Source organism: Salminus brasiliensis, chromosome 16 (genome assembly GCF_030463535.1).
Source record: "Salminus brasiliensis chromosome 16, fSalBra1.hap2, whole genome shotgun sequence".
NCBI classification, from domain to species: domain Eukaryota; kingdom Metazoa; phylum Chordata; class Actinopteri; order Characiformes; family Bryconidae; genus Salminus; species Salminus brasiliensis.
In genome coordinates, this window is record NC_132893.1 from 16,386,571 (window position 1) to 16,410,124 (window position 23,554).

Consider the following 23,554-nt stretch of genomic DNA (forward strand, 5'->3'; position numbering starts at 1 on the left):
GTCAGAACTATTTAAACATTAATGATAAAAATTACTAAACCAGATACAACAGAAAGTTAATAGTGGTGATAATAATAGTGGCAGACAGCCACGAGTCCATCTAGGTTTCAACACAGCCACCAAACAGGCAGCAGCGACAGGCGGGAGAGTTGCCGGTCCGCCATGGGTGGTGGCGGGTGGGGGGGCCCGCCGGCCAGACTGGTAGGTGGCAGCTGGTTTGACGCAGGTAGAGGGGACCTCAGCGGGCAATCTTCCAGCAGGTCGGGCTGGGTGGCCATTTACTCGGAGAAGGTAAAAAGAGAAAGAGAAAGTTAGTTCTGAGAGGAATTTTATGGAGGGAGGAGAATGTTGAGCATCTGCATCAGAGTGTGTCTGACGACTCCAGCAGGTCTGATTATAACAGCCTAATTAAAAGGAGAGAGCCAGAAGGTAACACGGACACGGGAGCACCCTGAAAACACCAGCATCTATCTGCTCCACCGTCAACAAACCTGAGTGATTGCGTGTAGGCAGCGAGACGACAGCTCCAGCATCTCAGTGTACTACAATTCCCTGGGTCCGCGAACCCCTGGACCTGCAACCTTTATCTAAGAAACATTAACTACCAAAAGCTAAACTAAACATATGAGTTTTCAGCTTAGATTTAAAGATTGAGACTGTGTCTGAGTCCCGAACATTATCTGGAAGGTTATTCCAGAGTTGGGGGGCTTTATAAGAAAAGGCTCTTCCCCCTGCTGAGGTTTTCAGAATTTTGGGCACGAGTAAGAGGCCAGCACCCTGAGATCTAAGTAGTCTTGATGGTTCGTAGTATACAATAAGATCCCGCAGGTACTCAGGAGCGAGGCCATGTAGGGCCTTATATGTTAATAGAAAAATTTTGTATTCGATACGGAATTTAACTGGGAGCCAATGAAGTGCTGATAGAAATGGACTGATATGGTCAAATTTTCTAGTTTTAGTAAGGACCCTGGCTGCAGAATTTTGCACCAGCTGAAGTTTATTGAGGTTCCTGCTGGAACAACCTGACAGTAGTGCATTACAGTAATCTAGCCTTGAGGTAATAAAAGCGTGTACTAGCTTTTCTGCGTCTTGTAGTGATAAGGAGTTTCTTAGTCTGGAGATGTTCCTAAGCTGCATAAAGGCTGTTCTACTAATATTAGCTATATGTTGCTCAAATGATAAATCTGAGTCGAATGTGACACACAATGATGGAAGCATCGGCCAAGTCTAACATTAAGTTAGATAGTTTATGTCTAGTGTCTTTTGGACCTAAAAGGAGAACCTCGGTTTTGTCACTGTTAAGAAGAAGGAAGTTATGTGACATCCAGAGTTTTATATCCTTTACACAGTCCTCCATTTTCTGTAGTCTAAATTTATCGTCAGGTTTAGCTGAAATATAGAGCTGTGTGTCATCTGCATAAAAATGGAAATTAACGCCATGTCTGCTTATAACTGAGCCCAGTGGTAACATGTATAATGTAAATAATAGCGTTCCCAAAATTGAGCCTTGCGGAACTCCATATCTTACTTCTGTGTAATTTGACGATAAATCTTTTATCTTTACGAATTGATAGCGTCCCGTTAGATATGATTGGAACCATGATAGGGCTGTCCCTGTGATTCCAACCATTTTCTCTAATCTTTCTAGTAATATAGTATGATCTATTGTATCAAAGGCTGCACTAAGGTCTAGTAGGACTAATAAAGATACGTAGCCTTGATTAGAGGCAAGAAGATCATTTGTAATCTTCACTAGGGCTGTCTCTGTGCTGTGATTTGGTCTAAATCCAGATTGGAATTTCTCATACATGTAATTTTTACTCAGGTATAAGCAGAGTTGTTGGGCCACAGCTTTTTCTAATATCTTAGATATGAATGTTAAGTTGGAGATATAATTAGATAATATGCTAGGATCAAGATTTGTTTTCTTAATTAAAGGTTTTATAACTGCTATCTTAAGGGTTTGAGGTACATGCCCAAGGCAAAGGGATGAATTTACAATTGTTAAAAGAGGTCTGATTATAATTGGGAGTATTTCTTTTAGCAATTTAGAGGGAATTGGGTCGAGTGTACAGGTTGTACAATTAGCTGAAGAAATAATTTTTTCTAGTTCGGGCTGTGGAAGTGGGTAGAAGGCTTCCAGCCTTTTTTCTACAACTAAGTTATGTTCTAAAGCAGCTACATCAGGTGACAACCATGTTTGATTTAATAAGCAGGGTTGGATTTGTTGTCTAATATTTTCTATTTCATTATTAAAATAGTCCATAAAAACATGACTGGTTGAAGATGTTGGAATCTGGGGTTGAGTATCTGCCTGGCTTTTAGTAATTTTAGAGATCTCAGTAAAAAGAACTCTGGGATTGTTTTTGTTTTTCTCGATCAGCGAGGCCAAATACACTGAGCGAGCTTTAATGAGTGCCTTTCTATATTTATTAAGGCTGTCCTTCCACACGGAGTGGAACACCTCTAGTTTGGTCGTCCGCCATTTCCGCTCTAGTTTCCGCACTGTTTGTTTTAAGGTACGAGTATGATCACTGTACCACGGTGCAAGCCTTTTTTGCCTCAACATTTTATTTTTAAACAGTGCTACTTTGTCTAAGGTTGATCGAAGGGTATTTTCTAGACCGTTTTTCAATTTAACTAGCTCAGTTTGGTCTGACGGAGTGTAAGCTAAGTTTGATAGGGGTGGGAGGTTTTTAGTAAACTGTACAGCTGTCATTGTGGTTATTGTGCGCTTTAGACAGTGTTTGGGGGACGAATTTACATTTTGCCTAAGATGTAGCTCAAAGGAGATTAGATAATGATCTGATATTACTGAGCTCTGAGGTAGAATATTTAGCTGATCAATGCTAACACCCAGGGTCAGGACTAAATCTAGGGTATGATTACAGTAATGTGTGGGTCCAGTTTTGTTTTGTGTAATGCCAACAGTATCTATAATTGATACAAACGCCTTTGTTAATGGATCGTCTGCTTTTTCGAAGTGAATATTAAAGTCTCCTACTATTATAACACTGCCAAGTCTGCAGCAAAATTACTAAATTCTTTAAAAAATTCAGAATAGGGCCCTGGAGGCCTATAAATATTAATCAATGTGAATGTATTTTTATTTGTGGCTGGATTTGATATATTAATGTAGAGAATCTCAAAAGAAGTGAAGGTGTTACAGTGTTTTTGAATAATCTCTAGTGTATTCTGGTAGATTATGCATACTCCACTTCCTCTGCCTGATAATCTAGGGCTATGTACATATTTATATCCTGTGGGGGTGGCTTCATTTAGTGCTATATATTGATCAGGTCTAATCCAGGTTTCAGTGAGGCAGAATCGATCACTGCTTTCGAGGTTAGTGATCTAATGTTAAGTAGACCGAGCTTTAGGTCTGAGGTCCTGCTGTTTGATTGCGAGAATTTAACACTGATTAAATTATTAACACGAGCTGATTTAGATATTCTATGTTTAGGCTTAATTCGGGGCACAGACACAGTCTCAATATGGTGACGGGTGACGCCTCAAAGCCGCTCGCAGACGGTCGGTTTAGCCTGTCTGTCTGCGGCCTGGTCCCGACTCTGGATTGTCAGCAGCCTTTTACACTCCTCTGCCGACTAACTAGCAGCTATGCTGCACGAAAGTAAGGCAGCACCCTCCCTACCTAAAAACCAGGCTTGCCCTCAAACTGTAACCAATTATCTATGAAGCCCACATGATTTTCTGAACACCACTTGGAAATCCAGTGGTTCAGCGCTGTGAGTCAGCTGTAGGACTCAGCGCCGTGCCTCATTGGGATGGGACCAGAGCAAATTACGGCATCGGACATCGTCTGGGCCAGTTTAACCACCTCTTTAATATTATCCTTAGTAACTTCTGACTGCCGCAGACGAATATAATTGGCCCCTACATGAATAACTATCCTCGCATATCTCCTGTTTGCTAACCGCTTAAGGTTGCCGCTAATGTCCGGCGCTCTGGCTCCCGGTAAACAGCTAACGGTTACTGCTGGAGCCCCTAAAGGACTAGCTATCTTCACGTGTCGAACAATAGAGTGTTCTATTACCAGAGTACAAACCTATTTGACACGGGAATGGGGGGTGGGGGGAGTGGGGGGGGTGTGGTGTTCCGGTGGGCTAGCTTCGGCCTTAGCGCTAGCATTAGCCTTAGCTTTCCGGCTATGGTGCCGAGACGTCACCCATTCGCCCCGCTGTGAGGGCTCTAACGCCGGAGTGGGGAGGATGCTAGCTCTCCCTAAGGCATCCGGGGCTGCTACTAGTGACTCGTGCTCTCTGTCCTTCAGTAACCCCATGATGCACACCTCTAACTGGTCCACCTTTTCCACCAGAAACTCACATTTAGTACAAACACTATTATTATCAGTAGCGGTGGAAAAAGTGTCTAGACTAAACATGCCACACTTCTCACACTCAAAAAGCCCAGCAACAGCCATAAAAAAGTAGGAACTTACCGCCTGCAGTTGACTTGGGCACCGAAATAAACGTTGTTGTAGGAGTACTCCACTTTTTGTTTTGTCTTTTTGATAGACCTGTGGACTGTAAACACAATCTAAAAGCAGTTACGACGAAAAGCACTAGAAAGTGATAGAAAGCAGTACACTTCCATGACAAAATTATAGGACTACACTAAGCAACTCAAAGTAACCAGTGATTAAGGTTGGTGCTAGGAGTGTCTAACAGTTCTGGCTTTTCTTTTCTATGCTTTAGAAGCATAAAATATCTGATTCAAATAAAATAGTTGAGCAACAGTCATATGCTTAGTCCAATCTAAATGCAAACCAAAGGGTTTTACACCAGTTTATTATATAGCTCATATCTGTTTATTTAGTTCTGCTTACAAATTGTTACACATTTACTTACATGTATAACCATGATAATATTAAGTTGACCACATGTGGTAACATATACATACAACATATAAAGTCAAAAGTTTTAGTACACTCTCAATTTCCCATTATATTTATTGACATTTAAGTCCATTGAATAACTTGCAATGGTACAAGCAGCAAACTGCCAGGCTTTTGAATAAAATGAACTAAAAACTGACACAATTTATGTAAACAATCAGTAAACAATTTGTAATTTACAACCCTAAATCTATATAAAATCAGTATAGGAACTGTGTTACGGCATTCTGAAACACAGTATTTCGAGGTCATTACACAGGGAGAGGTCAAGTCAAGTCAAGTCAAATTTATTTGTATAGCGCTTTTTACAACTGTTGTCATCACAAAGCAGTTTTACATAATTAGTACTTAATAAAGGACAGAGACAGAGAAGAAAGAAGAAATAACATGAAGGGTCAAAGACCCCCGTGAGCAAGCCAACGGCGGCAGTGGCAAGGAAAAACTCCCTCAGAGCTGGAGGAAGAAACCTTGGGAGGAACCAAGACTCACAAGGGGGACCCATCCTCCTCTGGCCAGACTATTTAAACATTAATGATAAAAATTACCAAAGCAGATACAACAGAAAGTTGATAGTGGTGTCTGACAGATTCACATCCAAAACATCATCAGAAGACAAGTTTCCGAGAGTCAACACCCTGTGTTATAGGCAGCTCAATGACAACACCTGGTAACACATCGCAATACTGGACCAAGTCTCGGTTTCAACTAAAGAGAAGATTTGGAGCTGCAGGTTTGACAGGTGGAGTGGGAGTATGAAAATGTCAACACTAAGATGGAAAAACAAGCAAAGCACGCTTGCATGGACCATGCAACACTGACAGTGCACTACTGAAAAATGGAGGGTGTTCTGAAACTTTTGACCGGTAATATAGGTGGAATTATTAGTGGTACATAATCTATGTTACATGATACAACTGGATAAGGAATAAAGTAATGAGGCTATTTCGCACAGATGAAATAAATACTACATATGAATATCACATGATTAATACTACCTGTAAAATATACAAGGACAGATTAGAGTGAATACAGCAAAGATAAAAAGACACATACACATACACATGCATTTAGAAAAACTTAATGATAGACAATGCCATTACATTACTGCTTCACACGCCCTGACCCATCTGGATGTTAAAAGGTGAAATGTTAAAATGCTGTTTGTTCACTAAAGCTCAGCATTTGAGTCTTTTCCACTCCAAACTCACCACCAAGTTGGTGGTTTAAGTTACCTTAAACCATCCCTGTCAATGGATCTCTTTTTACACAAAGACCACAAGTTGTTGGCAAACATGTAGTATAATAATATAATAATAAGTTTTTTATCCTCCAACTCAGTTATTCATCCTCATCCTTCACATGCATTGCACATTATAACTGCACACTTTTGATTCTAAAATCTGCCTATCAACATTTATTATATCTACACTTTTATTTTATATCTACATATTTCTATTTTATATATTTGTGTTTCATTGCCATGGCGTGCTAGGCCAGACACATAGGGGCGCGATAACGAGGGTCTGACATTTATCTGGCCTTTTAACTTGTTTTTGTCTCCTATGATCAGTCATCGAAGTATTTCACTGCTAGTTGTACTGTGCTTGTGACTGTAAATAATAAACTTTTATTGGATTTGATTTATAATTTTTTTTTAAATATCAGCTTCAAAATGTTCGTCTTTGATAGGGAGAATAGCACCATTGTTGTTGCTACTCCGGGCTGGGAACACCAGAAACTACATTATGTAAGCAGGCAGGAAAACGCTTGTGAGAACTGCGTAACACTGCGCAGTCAAGATTAAGCTTATCTAGTCTTGTTCAAAATATTGTGAGAATTTAACAAATTCTTGAAGAATATGTATGTCATCTATTACTGTAAACTAAATTCCACTGCAGGAGTACCTTATTAACCACCACTACTGCATCTTTCTCACTGTGTGTGCGTGCAAGACCTGCAGTTATATCACCTCTGCAACGCTTTATTTGCCTTGTTTTTCAGGCCTCATGTTTATTAGCTACAATTTGTCTGAAAATTAATAACATGCGAAGTCTTTAAAAGCATCAGAGAGGTTGTCCTCAGTGCAGCTCGTTCTAATCAGAGGGAGTTTTTTCTTTGGACAAGATGGTGCTTAACGATGGTATAATGGGAGCTAATGAGGCGTTCACCTCAAGGATTAAGCAGTCTGAAAAGTCTCTTTAATATAGATGTAGCCAAGAAGCACTTTAATGCCAATATGGGACCAGTGTGAAGATCTGTGTTAAAGGTGCTACAGAACAAATTTACTGAAAATTTTAAATTGTTCTTTGATACATGAAGTATCATACACCCAGCCTTGTAGTGACACAACAGTTACTACCACGAAATATGGAAGCAAGAATAAGTCCATGCTAGCCTACCTGAAGCACCATTCAGTAGGGAAAGTGCAGGAAGCACCACTGCAGTTGTCCATGAAACAGCAATAAAAGAAAAATCTGGACACTTTTACCCTAACTAAAGTCATACTTACTACTGTTACACCAAAGATTCTATGGGAACACATTTTACATGAAATGGACCACTAGCTGGGTTTTCATTCAAACATTCCACAAATGTAATACAAGTAATGTTTTCAGCCACTAGTTGTGCAAAGAAACTTTAAATGACATAGGCTGCCACTCCATGATTAAGAGTGGCATCTGAACAAGCTAAATGAAGCAGAATAATCTTTCCAGTCACTTGTCTTTTTATGGCTGTGTTTGCAGTTCTAAGATGCTGGGCAGGACAAGCAGTGGCCCACCCAATGAAAGCTGAAATCTCTATGCTTCCACGACAACATCCACCATACATCCATAGCAAATAACAAGTTTTAACAAACTTTCAGCAGCTTGCAAAAAAAAACAAAAACTATAAAAAATAGAATGATGTAAGTACCTCAGTAAGAGGGAGTCTCTTGACCTGGGCATCTAGGGCTATAGCCCCACATTTTTTATGTGCCCCAAGTCTTACAATATGAAGGTGTTAGACGTTTCACACCAGCTCCACTGCACACCTATTACACAGCAATTTCTAGAAAGCAATAGGGAGAGATTTGCTTGTGCCATTTTAACTGTCGGAATATAAAGGCTGCAACAGAAATCCGTCGCACATGGTTAGCTACGGTTACCTTTCTTACTGAAAAATCAACGTATATTCAACAAACAAAACTACTCACTTGCGTGTTTTTCTGGCGTGCTTTTATGTCGTCAGTTGAGCACATTCGCGCAAGCCAGCCCTACGTGGGGTGCCGTTCCCGCCCTCTGTTCACGTGGCGTGCTAGACTGTCCACAACAGAGGTGCTCAATGGAGAGTCTCGGTCGGCAGCACCATGGACAGCGCGGGTTTCCTGGGAAAGCAAGCAGGTGGTGTGCGGCGCTCATCGACATCCACGGCCACAATACACACGCATATGCATACATACATTTGATGCAAACCGGTGCACTCAAATAAAACAAGAATTATTTTTTTTTTATTAATATTTTAGGTTTGGTACCAGATTTCTCTTCAGTAATCCTAGTCATAGCATAGCTTTCTTTAAACTCACCACCAGCACACCCTATTTCATTCATTTTACCAAGAACAGATAGGATGATAAACTACAGTTAATACTGAGCTATATTAAGCAGATGATTGGAAATAATGAACACTTATACACAAAGGGTTTGTACATGTATATAAACTTAAGTAAATTTGTGTTTAGTAGATTATGTATTTGTTGTAATAATGCTTCTTGGCAAAAAACCTATGCCATTGGAAAGCCTTAATTTCCCTTCTAAATGGTGCCACATTTGTAAGGAACATGAATTTGTGGGATGAGCATGAAAAATTTGCCAGATCTTCTCTGCCATTGTCAAACAGCTTATTTTGCTGTTTCTACTGACTGACACTTGTTTTGAGTTTCTGGTACCCCCAGGTGCTGCCAATCAGGTGCCTGTCTGCTCCAAGAACTGGCCAAGGAGGTAGAAGATGACACCCCAAGAAGATTGTTTCCTCACCCTGTCAGCACTTAGGCTGTCTTCTACAGATTTGCATTCAAGGTTTGCAGGATGATATGGCCGATGGCTCTCTGTCCAGACAATCCTGAACAGTCTGTACGTAGCCAATCTCCAGTCTCATCTGGCTGCCAGGAGGCCTGCCATGACTGCCCTTCAACGAGTCAATGGCAGAATATGCAGAGGTGTATAGTACTGAAGTAAAACTACTTCACTACTGTACTTAAGTACTAAAATGCTGTATCTGAAATGCTGTAGCTGCATGGATGACACTGTCAATGTCATTAAGCAGAACAAGCAATCAAGCTTTGAACTTTGGTTTGGTAACTTTTATTGGTTTGGTAACTTTTATCAATGTTTAAATAGTTCTGACCAGAGGAGGGTGGGGCCCCCTTGTGAGTCTTGGTTCCTCACAAGGTTTCTTCCTCTAGCTATTAGGGAATTTTTCCTTGCCACTGTCGCCATTGACTTGCTCACTGGGGGTCTCGGATCCTTCCTGTCTTCTTACGTTATTTCTTTTTTGTCTCTGTCTTTTACTAATTACTAATTATGTAAAGTTGCTTTGTGATGACAACAGTTGTAAAAAACACTAGACAAATACATTGGACTTGACTTTGAGCGCACATTCCTTCCTTTCACTCCACTGCTGCAGTGAGAACATTAACGCTTTTGAGCAAGTTTGTTGAGAGAGTTAATTGAAGACTCCATGTACATGTACTCTGTCTTCTACATTTCTGTCCTTGTACTGCAGCCAAAGGATTTGTGACAGTCCATTAAATCTAAGCATTTGTAATAATACTTAGACTATGATATTCAAACATTTGACTGCTTTCTGTAATAACTTCATAACGCAATACTTGTGCTTTTACTTTCAGTACTTAATTAGTAAATTTACTTGTTAGTACCAGGAACCACAGGCTTTAACAAGGAGACATAGAAAGAATTGTGGACACATGAATGAGCAGGTAATTGTAACCTAAAACAGACGTCACTGATCTTGGCTGTTGGTCTGAGGATGATACCCAGAAGTAAGGCTCACACCCAGATGTTCGCAGAAGGCCCTCCAGACCTTCAAGGTGAACTGACTGCCATGATCAGATACAATGTCCTCTGGGATGCCAAAGTTCTTTAGGATATTGTCTACTAGAGCTTGGGCAGAACAGGAAACATGACAAAACTGACCCCTCTGAAGACCAGTCAATAACAGACATATTCACTGTGTGTCCCTCTGACTTGGGCAGATCTGTGATAAAGTCCACTTCTAGGTGAGGCCAGTGATGCTCGGGCACTGGCAGTGGCTTGAGTGATCACATGCAAGCAGCGAGATGACTTACCGCAATTGCCTGTGTCCATAAACCCATGGATTTGCAATATTTATCTAAATGGAAACATTTTACCAAAAGCTAAACTAAACAGATGAGCTTTTAGCCTAGATTAGTCTAGACTAGAGAAAATTGTGTCCCAGTCCCAAACATTATCTGGGGCTTTATATGAAAAGGATCTTTCCTTGCTTTGGATTTAAGCACAACTTGAGCTTTGAATCACAAATATCCATTCTTCTTCAGGAATTTATGGTAGAGAGCAAAATTTATGGTTCTGCCACTTATGGCAAGTTGCTCAGGCCCTGAGCTGCAAAGCATTCACACATATCATAACAAGATCATCACCTTGTTTAACTGTTGGTATGATATTTTTATTGTGGAATGATGTGTTAGCATAGCATGTACTCTGTCAGATAGTTGTCAGTGTAGGAGTCCAGGTCAGGCAGTAGATAGACCTGGTAGCTGCTTTGGACAGCTTCATTGCTTACTGCTTTATTGAGAGACCACTAGATTGTCTGTTATAAAACACTTATACAGAAACACAAACATCTTATCACCTGGTGTTAACCTCTTATTAGTATCCAGTATAATGAAAGCTGGATATGAAAGTATGAAATGTTTTTTTCATACAAATACCCCCAACTTCAGAATAAATGTCCGCTTATTGTTCAGGACTCAGATACAGTCACAGTCTTTAAGTCCAGGTTGAATATTTACCTGTTTAGTCAAGCGTTTGGCAATGAGTTTCTCCATTAGAGATAAGGTGCATATCTGGGAGTTCACAGATATAGGTTCATGGTTACCTGAGATGCTTAGTTAACCAGGTAACCAATTCTCACACATTCACTCTTGCTGACTCTGGTGCACAGGTGTGCTGATTTCTAAGGGGACTCAAGTTTCCTTCTGCCTCTCCTTATTTGCTAGGCTGTTATAGTGAGGCCTTCCAGAGTCACTGTCTGTACTCTATTTTACTTTATGTCTACTCAATTCATGCACATCTAATATCTGTGTTATTGTTTTTTTTATTGTTTGTTTGTTTTGTTTTTTTGTTGTTTTTTGCAGAGCTGAACCACCTTTCTGTCTAAGTTGGTGCTGGTTTAGAATCAATATGAACTATGTTAACTATGCTATGTGATTTTCTCTATGTCCAAGGAAGGCCTTTGGGGCATTGTTGTGAGGATTTGATTGCAACCACGTAGCAACACCTTAGCAATATGGAATGGTAAGCCCAATGGTCAGTGTTCCATCAGAGTCAGGCCAGACAATAGATTAGTTTAGATTGTATTTATGGAATACAGAGAATGTGAACATTATCAGAGGGAGGCTGACGAGTCAGATCTGACAATAACCAATTAAAAGGAGAGAGCCAGAAGGTAATACAGACACAAGAGAACCCAGAAACACTGGCATCCATCCACTGTAGTGAAGGTGTTCTGAGAATGGACTTCTCATATATTAAGTGCTTCCCAACGGCATAACAGTGGACAGGTTCGGCAAGTGGTAGAGAGCAATCGACAAGCAACCAGTTAACCACTATAATGAACACCTTCTGTCACCTAATCCAGTCCATTCCTCAATTTCTTGCTAGTGTCACCTGAGCCAAGGGTGGTTTTCTGTACTAATAAAAAATCTGCCTTTATTTTATAGCTTTTGTGCAAGGATAAGAGGATAGAATGAATGTCAGAAGCAACAGAACTTAGATCAGATTATGAAAGCTTGTTTGTGGAATCATTAACAGCATTATCAGCATGTTTTGCTCAGGCAGTGTAAGTGATTACAAATGGCACTCATGATGCAGCCTCATTTCAGTAATGCACAAAGCCAACCATGAATTGCATTCAAACTAGGGCAATGTAGAAATAGCAATTCAGATGCATGTTTAAGGCAATTCGTGTGTGTGTGGGAAAGATTGAGAGAGTGAAAGAGAGCGATTCATTTTTATCCATCTCAGAGTAAGACAGACTTGTGCTCAGAGCTTTCGAAGCTGTCAGAGATTTATCAATTCCCATTGTCTGACACCTAATTGAATTTAAGAAGAATTCGTTCTCATATGCTATTACAGTACCATCTGAAGGTAGAGCGTGTCAAATATTATTTGCAGCTGTGTTTTTCTCTTTGATATAATGAAACAAGTAGGCGTTTGTATCCAAGTCTATTTTGTGTTAAGCCTAATCAATATAATTCTAGGCGCTAATTCTTAAACAGCACTGACAGAGAAAATTGGAGAGAGGGAGAGGAGGGTGGTGGGAGAGATAAAGAGATTTTCTCTCTTTGTTAAATAGCTACAACAGTTAACAACTACAACAGTTGTTAAAGCTTAGGTCTGTTTTTTCCTGATTCAACAGAATAATTCCTCGGATGGGAAGCTGTTAATCATGCTATTGTTTGCTGTGGAAATTAAATTATGGATTTTGTTTTGGCTGGAAAACAGGTGATAAAACCTTCCCATGTAATATTGTGATAAATCAATAACATGTGGACAGATGGCTGTGTCTGAGTAGTGCCTCATTTTAAGCGGGCAAGCATCACTCACTGTAAACCTTGGTAAACCAATGACCATATTACTAGTTTGTCCTGTAATTAAGAGTTAAGAGAGAATTCTGAGCTTTGTCAACTTAATTTACAACAGAATCATCTATCATGTTTGTGCCACGATAAATCAGATTATCCACATACCAAATAGAAACAGTCTGTAGTTCTATAATCACAGCCTGTTTGTGTTTGTTATAATCACAGCCACAATCTGTTTCTCTGCATACTTTGTTAGACTCCATTCATCCTGTTCATCCTGATAATGATCAGGACCCAACAGGACAACCACAGAGCAGGCATTATTTGCGTGGTGGGTCATTCTCAGCACTGCAGTGACACTGACATGGTGGTGGTGTGTGCTGCTGTGTCCATTCACTGTCCACTCTATTACACACGCCTACCTAGTTGGTACACCTGTACATTTTGTGTTGGTCATCTTCTAGTCCTTCATCAGTGCCTGGCCACATTCTCTGATGCCAAAATAATGAAAAACTTGATACACTCATACCAGCACAACACTCATTAACACACCACCATCATGCAGTGCTAATAATGATCCACCACCACCTGTGATCATTGAAGAATGATGAAGGATGAAAGTAGGCTAACAAAGCAGGCAGAGAAACATATAAATACATGGAACTGATAAATGGACAATGGGTGTAGAAATGTGAAGTGTCTTAATGGCTGATCAGTACACATATATTTATACATAATATCAAAAACATTACACATTTTAGAAACTACCGACATTTTTATGTAGTCCCTCCATTTTCACAGGTTCAACATAACTGGACAAACATACTAACATACTATTAAATATAGAAATTATTTTGCAGTTAATAACCCCCAGTCAGGAAACCTTTACCAAATTAACATTACCAAATGCGAGTGAGAGTTTTCTCTTCCCTTTGACATGTTTTACTGTAGCCCCTTTAGTTCTAATTCTTTCTTTGTAGTTCTTTTTGGTTTTAGTTTTGTAGTAACTGAAAAGCATACTAAATTGGGCTAAAGTCAGGCTGCCTTTTATTCATTTCTATGCCTTGATTGATCAAACATCTTTTCAATTACTAGGGAGGCTTTTTAATGCTTCTTTCCATATTCACTGAGGATACCAAATCAATCAAATCAGACAAATGAGACAACAATATTACACTACTAATCATCATCATCAGTAATATATATCTGTGAGTGGCAAGTATATGAACCTTTAGCATTAGCAGGTCATTTGAAAGTGATATTATTGGGCATCATGTTTAGTTTTATTTAAAGAACAGGGATCTATCAACAACTAATCTTCACAACACGTTTGTGGAAATGTATCATGGTACAAACAAAAGAGATTTCTGAGGACCTCAGAAGAAGAATTGTTGGTGCTCATCAGGCTGGAAAAGGTCACAAAACCATCTCTAAACTGTTTGGATTCCACCAATCCACAGTCAGACAGATTGTGAACAAATTAAGAAACTTTAGGACCATTATTACCCTCCCCAGGAGTTGTCATCCAACAAAGATCACACCAAGAGTAAGGTGTGTCATAGTCTGCAGGGTCACAAAGGCCTTTCTTGCACTGGCACAGGGTTGCAAGGAAAAAAAACACTGCTCTCCAAAAAGAACATTGCTGCTTGTCTGCAGTTTGTTGAATAAAGTTTGTTTCTGGCCTGCTTTTCTGCATCTGGGCCAGGATGGCTTGCCATCATTGATGCAACAATGAATTCTGAATGATATCAGCAAATTCTAAAGGAAAATGTCAGGACATGTCTGTAAGCTGAATCTGGGTCATGCAGCAAGACAGCAACCCTCACACAAGTTATTATAGCAAAGAATGTTTAAAGATGAATAAAGTTCATGGTTTGGGATGGCTAAGTCAAAGTTCTCTAGAACTCTAATTCTTCTATTAACATACAAAGCCCTACATGACCCCGCTCCTGGGTACCTGTGAGATCTTATTACATATTATGAACCATCAAGAATACTTCTACACTGGCTTCTTAGTAGTTCCCAAAATTCAGAAAACCTCAGCAAGGGGAAGGAGCCTTTTCTTATAAAGCTCCCCAACTCTGAAATAACCTTCCAGATAATGTTCGGGACTCAGACACAGTCTCAATCTTTAAATCTAGGCTGAAAATTCAGCCTCTTGGAAATTAATGTTTCCCCTTAGATAAAGGTTGTAGGTCCATGGGTTTGCAGACACAGGCAATTGTAGTATACTGAGATGCTGGAACTGTCGTCTCACTGCTAGCACGCGATAACTCAGGTTTGTGGACGGTGGAGCAGATGGACCCTAGCATTTCAGGGTGCTCCCGTGTCTGTGTTATCTTCTGGCTCTCTCCTTTTAATGAGGCTGTTATAGTCAGACCTGCCGGATTCATCAGACACAGTCTAATGCTGCTCAACATTCTCTGTTCTCAATAAATTCATTCAGAACTAACTCTGTCTCTTTACCTTCTCAGAGTAAATGGCCACCCAGCCCGACCTGCTTGCCCGCTGTGGTCCCCTACACCTGCGTCAGACCAGCTGCCACATTCCAGCCTTTAATTAAAGTCTGGAATATGTCATTTAAATCATGTTGGATTGGAATTTTAAATGTGGAGCACAGGCTGCAAATGCCAGAGGACTTGTTCCCAACATGAACAAAGGGCATGATGAGGGCGGGTGTCACTGGAGAGCACACGCATTGCTGTTTTTTGACTACAGTTTTTTGCAGCCTACTGTCTGGAGTACACCCAAGACAACGTTTTACACAAATAAGAGGGTGGGAACAACTGAGTTAGTATTATGTTGCTGGTGTGCATAGAGGCAGTCAAAGAAGAGTATAGGTGCAAAAGAGTTAGTAGCCTTTTGTTGATACAAAAACCACATATTTTCTCTGACACAAATTCCAAAACACCATGCAAGCAAATAAATAAACAACCCACAAACAAACATACAAGTTATATACATGATGTATATACATGATACAATGATCTTAGTCCCAGCTTTCTGGATTCTCATTTAAAAAGAATTATGAATAATTTACATATCTTGGTATGAGGATACCAAGAAACCCTAGACTTTTATTTAAACTGCTATATATGATGGACAAATTAAAAGCAAATATTGAGAAATGAAGACTATTTCCTTTATCTATGATCTAGGACGTATTAATTCTGGCAATGGTTGAAATAGTTTCGGAACATACCCACATGCCTTCCTACTACATTTTTTTAAACAACTTGATGAAATCACTTTATCATTTACCTGGCCCTATAAAACCCCTTGTATTTCACGTAAACAACTACAAAAACACACAGCCACTGGTGGCTTAGACTTACCCATGTTTGCCCACCTACTGGTAGAGGGGTGCTCTGGATGAACCATCGCCTTCTCCATTATGGTTAAGAATGTCAGTATCAAAAACCTCCCTCCAGGCAAGAATGTTGTTGTTAGGAGCTCTTTGAGGATTTTAAACCAAATCCAGAATTTCCATTTACACACCAGTAGCTCAAAATCACTTTTTTGTACCACTTAAAGTGCATCATGGACATTTTCATAAATTATAGTTTTGCCTCAACTTAGAACAACTTAGAACTTCAGTCTCCCTCACTCACACCTTTTTCAATATTTGCAACGTAGCCAAAAATATACCATGGTTATTAACTAAGCCGAAGACACTAGATGTATGAGTTCTTTATTTATTTATTTTCTTTATTTGCTGACTCATGACTGTGTTGCGAAACACAGTTCTAACAGCATCATAAAGTTCGCCGATGATACAACTGTGCTGGGTCTCATCAGCAAAGGCGACGAGTCAGCATACAGAGAGGAGGTGCAGCAGCTGACAGACTGGTGTACAGTCAACAACCGTCACTGGAATGTAGAGAAGACCAAGGAAATGGTTGTTGACTTCAGGAAAACAAGACACGACCACTCTCCACTCAACATCAACGGCTCCTCTGTGGAGATCGTTAAGAGCACCAAGTTCCTTGGTGTCCACCTAGCGGAGAACCTCACCTGGTCCCTGAACACCAGCTCTATAGCCAAGAAAGCCCAGCAGCGTTTCTACTTCCTCCAGAAGCTGAGAAAGGCCCATCTCCCTCCACCCATCCTCACCCTCTTCTATAGAGGGACCATAGAGAGCATTCTAAGCAGCTGCATCACTGCCTGGTTTGGGACCTGCACAGCCTCTGACCGCAAGACCCTCCAACGCATTGTGAGGACAGTTGAGAGGATCATCAGAGTCTCTCTCCCCTCTGTCATGGACATTTACACTGCCCGCTGCATCCGCAAAGCAACCAGCATTGTGGATGACTCCACCCACCCTTCACACAGACTGTTCTTCCTCCTGCCATTAGGAAGGAGGAAGGAAGGTACTGCAGCATCCGTTCCAACACGATATATATATATATATATATATATATATATATATATATATATATATGCTTATTATGTTACAATCACTAATTAGAAATCACATTTACCACTTATGTACTGTTAAGAGATCTTCTGCAAAACCACTGAAATTATGTAAATGGAGCTGTGTAAATTAGTTGTAATTTCAGCATGGTGAAACCAAAATGTATGCAAATAGCCTTTAATTAAAGTCTGGAATGTGTCATTTAAATCATGTCTAAATAGGAATTTTAAATGTGGAGCACAGGGGAATATCAAGACAAATATGTCTTTGTCAGGAACATTACTGAGGTCACTGTATTTCATTTAGTAGCAGTCAAAAATAGGCTGTGATTATTAAGAAAGTAATAACTAAATATTTTTATATGCAGCTAAAAAGAAGATCTTAACTGCCTGCAATCATTTATTTATAAAGCTTATACTTATTACGTTATGCTAAGTGTGGCATGTACCATTATATTGAATTATTAGTAGTTCCTCTTTTTCATGATCAAGTTCATCAATATTAAGGTATCTAGAACTTTAGCCAATAGTGAGTACATACACAAACTCAATTGTCCTTTATATTCCATTGAAAATATATATTTTTTGTACTGGGCCTGATACATCTCTAGTTTTGCCACTGATGAAGCCCATTTCTCTTTCCCTTCCTCGATCTGTCTGTTTTCCCTAGTTCCTCTGAATCATTTTGTCTTCCATTCCTTGTTTTCCCCTTAGCTCTTTGTGTAGTATTAAAGACATAGAGCAGAATGCTATGACAGAAGTGAATCATTTAAGCTGCAGGCAGTGGGCTGGTGCTTTGGGGACAGAACCTTACAGAGACAGGTGTGCTGCTGTAAATGCTCCACCCAGGTGTGTGCTAGCAGGAGCAACAGGTTGAGAGGAGGAAACCCTCCCCAAGTCAACATGACACATGGAAATAACTAATAGATACACAGTAATGAAAAATAAATGTATAAACTTTATAAACTTATTTTTTACTGCTAAAACATTAAAATATTAGAAGCCTTAGAATCAGGGTTAATGAAGATTAGACACAGACAGCAGAGTCACCCAGGGACACCCAGTCAACGCTACGCCTCAAACCAGATAGGAGAACGGTTTAGCTCAGCAGAAAGAAGAATACAAACAGATTTTGCATGAGGTGACTAAACACAATGTGTAAAGTAGAAAAGTGTGCAGACAGTGACTCTGGTAGGCTTCGGTTAAAACAGCCTAACAAAAAAAGAGACTTGAAGATTCTCTGGAAATCAAAATCCCACCCAACCCATCATCAACAAACGTATGAATGCATGAGAGCAGCACTGAATGACAGCACCAACATCTCAGTTAATCAGAATCCTCAAAGTCTGTGAACTTCCAGATCTGCACCTTTTATATGGCAGTAAAAATAGGTACCAAAAGCTTGACTAAACAGGTAAATAAGATTTAAAGATTGAGACTGCATCTGAGTCCTGAACTGACTAGATGATTATTCTAGGTGGGGTTTGTACAAAAAAGCTATATGATCTGATGTCATCATCGCTATAATAAAAAGAAGTAAGTTTCATGATGAAACCATTTCAGATTCAGTTTAGTCTTTCTAAGATGGTATAAGCCTTTGATCTTAAACCTTCTTGCCTTCTTGAAGAATTAAGTATGCCTGGATGACACTGACTGAAGCGGTGTTCCCTCAGAGGCCATCACACAAATTTTAAGGCCAGTTATCTGCATGCAGACCAGAGAATACAAACTTCACTAAAACAGAGTTGAGGCAAGCTCTTAACTGCCTGCCCTAAATCTCTGTAACGTCAAGTCACTGTCATTTTTATGGTGCTAGTGGAGGCCCAGGGAAAAAGTGCTATAAGCTTTTTAAAATAACAATAAAAGCCATTTGGATTGGTCCCTCACTCAAAAGCGTGGACAGAAAAGTGTTTATCTGCTCTTTGTGCTTCTTTAACTGACATATTGTTTTTGCTGGTAGCAAAAGAAGAAAAAAAGTGTGGCCATTTGTGGCATCATTGATAGTTCACTATTATATTATTGTAGATCTTTGTCCATTTTTGTAGTTGTAATCAGTAAATGAGAAAGTATTTGTTATGATAGAATTAGTGTTTAGCCTGTTGACTAAAACCTATGCCTGATCCTAAACAATTTTTTTTTTTTTACTGAATTTAACATTAATTTTTAATGTGTGCATTTTAACACAGCATCAGGTATTCTTGGGCTGGGGCTATTCTATTGTAACATTAGGTTAGTGGATAAAGCTGATTGTGTTCTCGCTGGCTACCAAGCAGTTTCCCAAAACCTTTTGGCTGAAGATATAGGGGAACAGGGGTACTTTCCACTGATTTAGGGGCAATTTATCTAGCTAGCTACCTTCAATTGTCCTGTAGTACGTATACCCAAGATGTCAGCTGAGCTGATAATGGTACATACCTTTAGGCATGTTCTCTAACATTGCCTCTAATTGCATAAGGTACATAGGGAGATTTAGTTTTGTCATTCTCGCTAGATTCTTGCTAGGAGCACTTGCTAGATGCGCCTTTGGTTGTTACAATGTGCTAACTAGTGTTCAGAGAAGCTGTTGTGGCCTTTTTGCGGAAAAAAGATGCCTAGCTATCTAATCGGTCTGCATTCGCTGCCATCTAGCCTATACCTGATGTGTACGCTGAGCTACCTAGCTACTGGTTTTAGCTGGCTAGCTAGCTAATGCGAATGTAAACTGCGTTAATGTCACATATATCAAAAAATTAAATGAGGGTTGTCAAAACATCATCAATCATTAAATATGTTACCGGAACGGGAAATTTTTCGTGGTTGTGTGAGTGTTGAATAATGATATCATTGGCTGGCTTTGGTATGAGAAACATAGCTAAGTGTACAAGAATATTGTAACATTGTAGCTACGTTTCTATGCCTTAAGAACTACAGGTCCCATAAAACCTTTCACCGATTTAGACCGTGCATTGCCGTAGTCATTGTAGTTTTGACAAGGTATAGCCATATGAATAACTTGAAAAAAACTGGTATAACCAAGGAAGCAATGTAAGCTATTTGGTAAAAGCAAAACATTTAAGATTTAGAATTGAACATCTTTAGTTTAACCATTTAACCATCTCATGAAAAAAGCTAGCTTGGTGTGCTAGCTAGTATGCTGTACTAACTGGTTTCATACGGTATCTATGTAAGCAATTATGTTTTTTTTTTACTGCTTTGAACATTATTTATCATCATTTTTCAAATTCCCATTATCTTTCTCTACCTCTTGCAGTGGACTTGTGAGTTAATGGTGGATTTTTTTTTTTTTTTTTTGGGTTGCTAGAAACCCAGTCTTTTGGAAAATAAATGCTCATTTGCAGTCAATCTAATATTTGTTTTAAAATGTAATTGACTTCCAGGAAGAAGCACTACTACAATATTTTCAGTTGTTTTCAAAGGTAGTTTATCTTGTGTGTCAGTCACATGTTAAAATGGCTGAGAAAGGATTGTCTGATAAACCTACACCAGAGGGCCTTACAGAGGAGTAATTACAGCTTTAACTTTACATTTACATTTGCATTTACATTTACGGCATTTAGCAGACGCTCTTATCCAGAGCGACTTACAAAGTGCTTTGCTATTTACCCAAGAAAAGCCTTAGCTAGTTAGAATAGACTAATAATTCAAAAGATACCTCTAAGCTTACACATTGCCAAACACAATACAATAAGGCGACCATAGAACTATTCGTCCAAGTACTCTCGGAAGAGGTGGGTCTTCAGTTTGCGTTTGAAGACAGCGAGCGACTTGGCCGTTCGGACACCCAGGGGCAGCTCGTTCCACCACTTTGGTGACAGGACAGAAAAAAGCCTGGACGCTTGTCTTCCGCGGATTTTGAGGGATGGTGAGTCGAGCCGAGCCGTACTTGAAGCTCGAAGGGCTCTTGGTGCGGATCGGCTTTTGACCATTGCCATCAGGTACGGAGGGGCTGGTCCGTTCTTGGCTTTGTAGGCCAGTGTCAGGGTTTTAAATCTGATGTGGGCAGCTACAGGAAGCCAGTGGAAAGAACGCAGCAGTGGAGTGACATGGCTAAATTTAGGGACATAGAAGACAACCCGTGCCGCTGCATTCTGGATGAGTTGCAGGGGCCTGATGGTGCGCAGAGGGAGACCAGCCAGAAGAGAGTTGCAGTAGTCAAGTCTGGAAGTGACGAGAGACTGAACAAGCACCTGGGTGGCCTCTCTAGAGAGGAAGGGTCGAATTCTCCGGATGTTGTACAGGAGAAATCTGCAGGAACGAGTTACGTTTGCAACATGACTTGAGAACGATAACTTATCAACCATCACTACACCAAGGCTTCGAGCTTCTGTAGAAGGAGTGACCAGTGAGTTCTCAAAGGTGATGGCAAGATCGTTTTTTGGTCCAGCAGTTCCCGGGATGTACAGCAGCTCCGTCTTGCTGGGGTTGAGTTTGAGGTGGTGAGCCGCCATCCAAGAAGAGACGTCGGAGAGGCATGCTGAGATGCGGGCAGAAACCTGTGTGTCAGACGGTGGGAAAGAGAGCATGAGTTGAGTGTCATCGGCGTAACAGTGGTAAGAGAATCCATGGGAGGATATCACTTTACCAAGAGAGCTAGTGTAGAGTGAGAAAAGAAGAGGACCAAGAACCGAGTCTTGTGGAATGCCAGTGGAGAGACTACAAGGAGCGGACGTGTCGCCCTGCCATGTTACCTGGTATAAGCGTCCCTGCAGGTATGATGCAAACCATCGCCATGCAGAGCCGGTAATTCCAAGACCGGCAAGGATAGACAGGAGGATCTTGTGGTCCACTGTGTCAAAGGCTGCGGAGAGGTCAAGAAGGATCAGAACCGAGGACAGTCTGGCAGCTTTAGCTGCATGGAGCTTCTCTGTAACTGCAATGAGAGCAGTTTCAGTAGAGTGTGCAGCTTTGAAGCCAGACTGGTGGGGGTCCTGAAGATTGTTCAGAGTGAGAAAGAGAGACAGTTGATTGGTTTAAAATTCAAAGCTTCAAAAACATACCCATCTTTGATTTTTGCTTCTCATAGACCAAGATTCCTTCTTGATAACTGGTTATCAAAACAAAAACATTCATTCTCAAATCACCACACAGAAGTTGTTGGTAAAGTACTTCTTGATGCAAAAAGTGTGGTACATTGCTATTTTTGAAGCTTTGGGCTGTGCTAATTATTGTATAAACCAAATATTTTTTAATTTGATGTGGCATCAGCTACTGCTTGCACAAGTAAACCACAAGAAATAATACTTGGTAAGCTTTTTAAAAATTTGATTGATTTGATTTATCATCATGGAAGCTACCCATATCCCCTTTTTGTAATTTTAACATTTACACTATTGTCAATATTGACAGACAGTGTCACGCCCGCGCTGCCGCGCGGCTCACAGGCGATCAAGAACTCCCCCTTCAAAGTCATGTCATGTTTAGTTATGCTCTGGACTTTTATGTTGAAAAGGACTCTTGTGTTGACACCCATCATCGCCATCTTGGTTTTAGGTTGTGTTTCATGTGTCTGTTCATCGTTTGGTTAATGTGTATCACCTGTGGGCTGATGTATTTAAGTAGGGCTAGTGTCAGCTGTTGGTTGCCGAGAATTACTCAGCTAACCCTTGGTACTCTGTGTTTACTGGTCTAGTCTGTGAGTCTGTCTGTATCTAGAGGACTCTTCTGGCTGTAGCTAGTTGAGCATAGCAAGCTAACTAGCTAGGCAGTATTATTCTCATGGTCTGTTTGGGGGCTACTGCAGGTCTGCGGCGATCTCGCCAGGCTTCACAGTTTTAGCGTGTTCAGGTTCAGGAGCTCCGGTATTGAGTAACTCGTACGCTCGTTTTGGCAGGTAGCTTCCCCTCTGTCGGACCGGTTCGGTCGTCTAGGTTTGGTGGCTGACTCCCCACTCCCAAGACTCGTGTAAGTTCAGCGCGCCTGACTAGCGCACCTCTTGTCTCAGTTGAGAGTTTTTCCCAGGTTCTGCCTGGTGGTGTATGTTTCCGTATAGCGATTCTTTGCCCCATGTAATTCTTGCTGCTTTTTCTGTTTTGTTTATGGTTTATTGTTATCAATAAACTTCTTGCCTTGGTCCATCCCCTGCGAGTGTTCTCCCGTCTTTGTCAGACCGAGTGGATCATGACAGAATTCTCAGCCGAATATCTGCGAACAGCGGGGATGGATGGCAGAGATCTGGCTGCTCGTGCCCAAGGACAAGTCTTGGGGCAGCAGCACCACTCTCTACAGAGTGTTTCTGAGGCCGTTGGTCGCCTGAGGCAGCAGTCGCCCAACTAGTGGAGTTCCGGAGGAGGAGCGCTGGAGTTCCGCTCCTTAGCTGCGCGTAGTGGGTGGAGTCATGCTGTGCTTGCTGCCTAGTTCCGCAACGGGCTTGCCCCCCATTT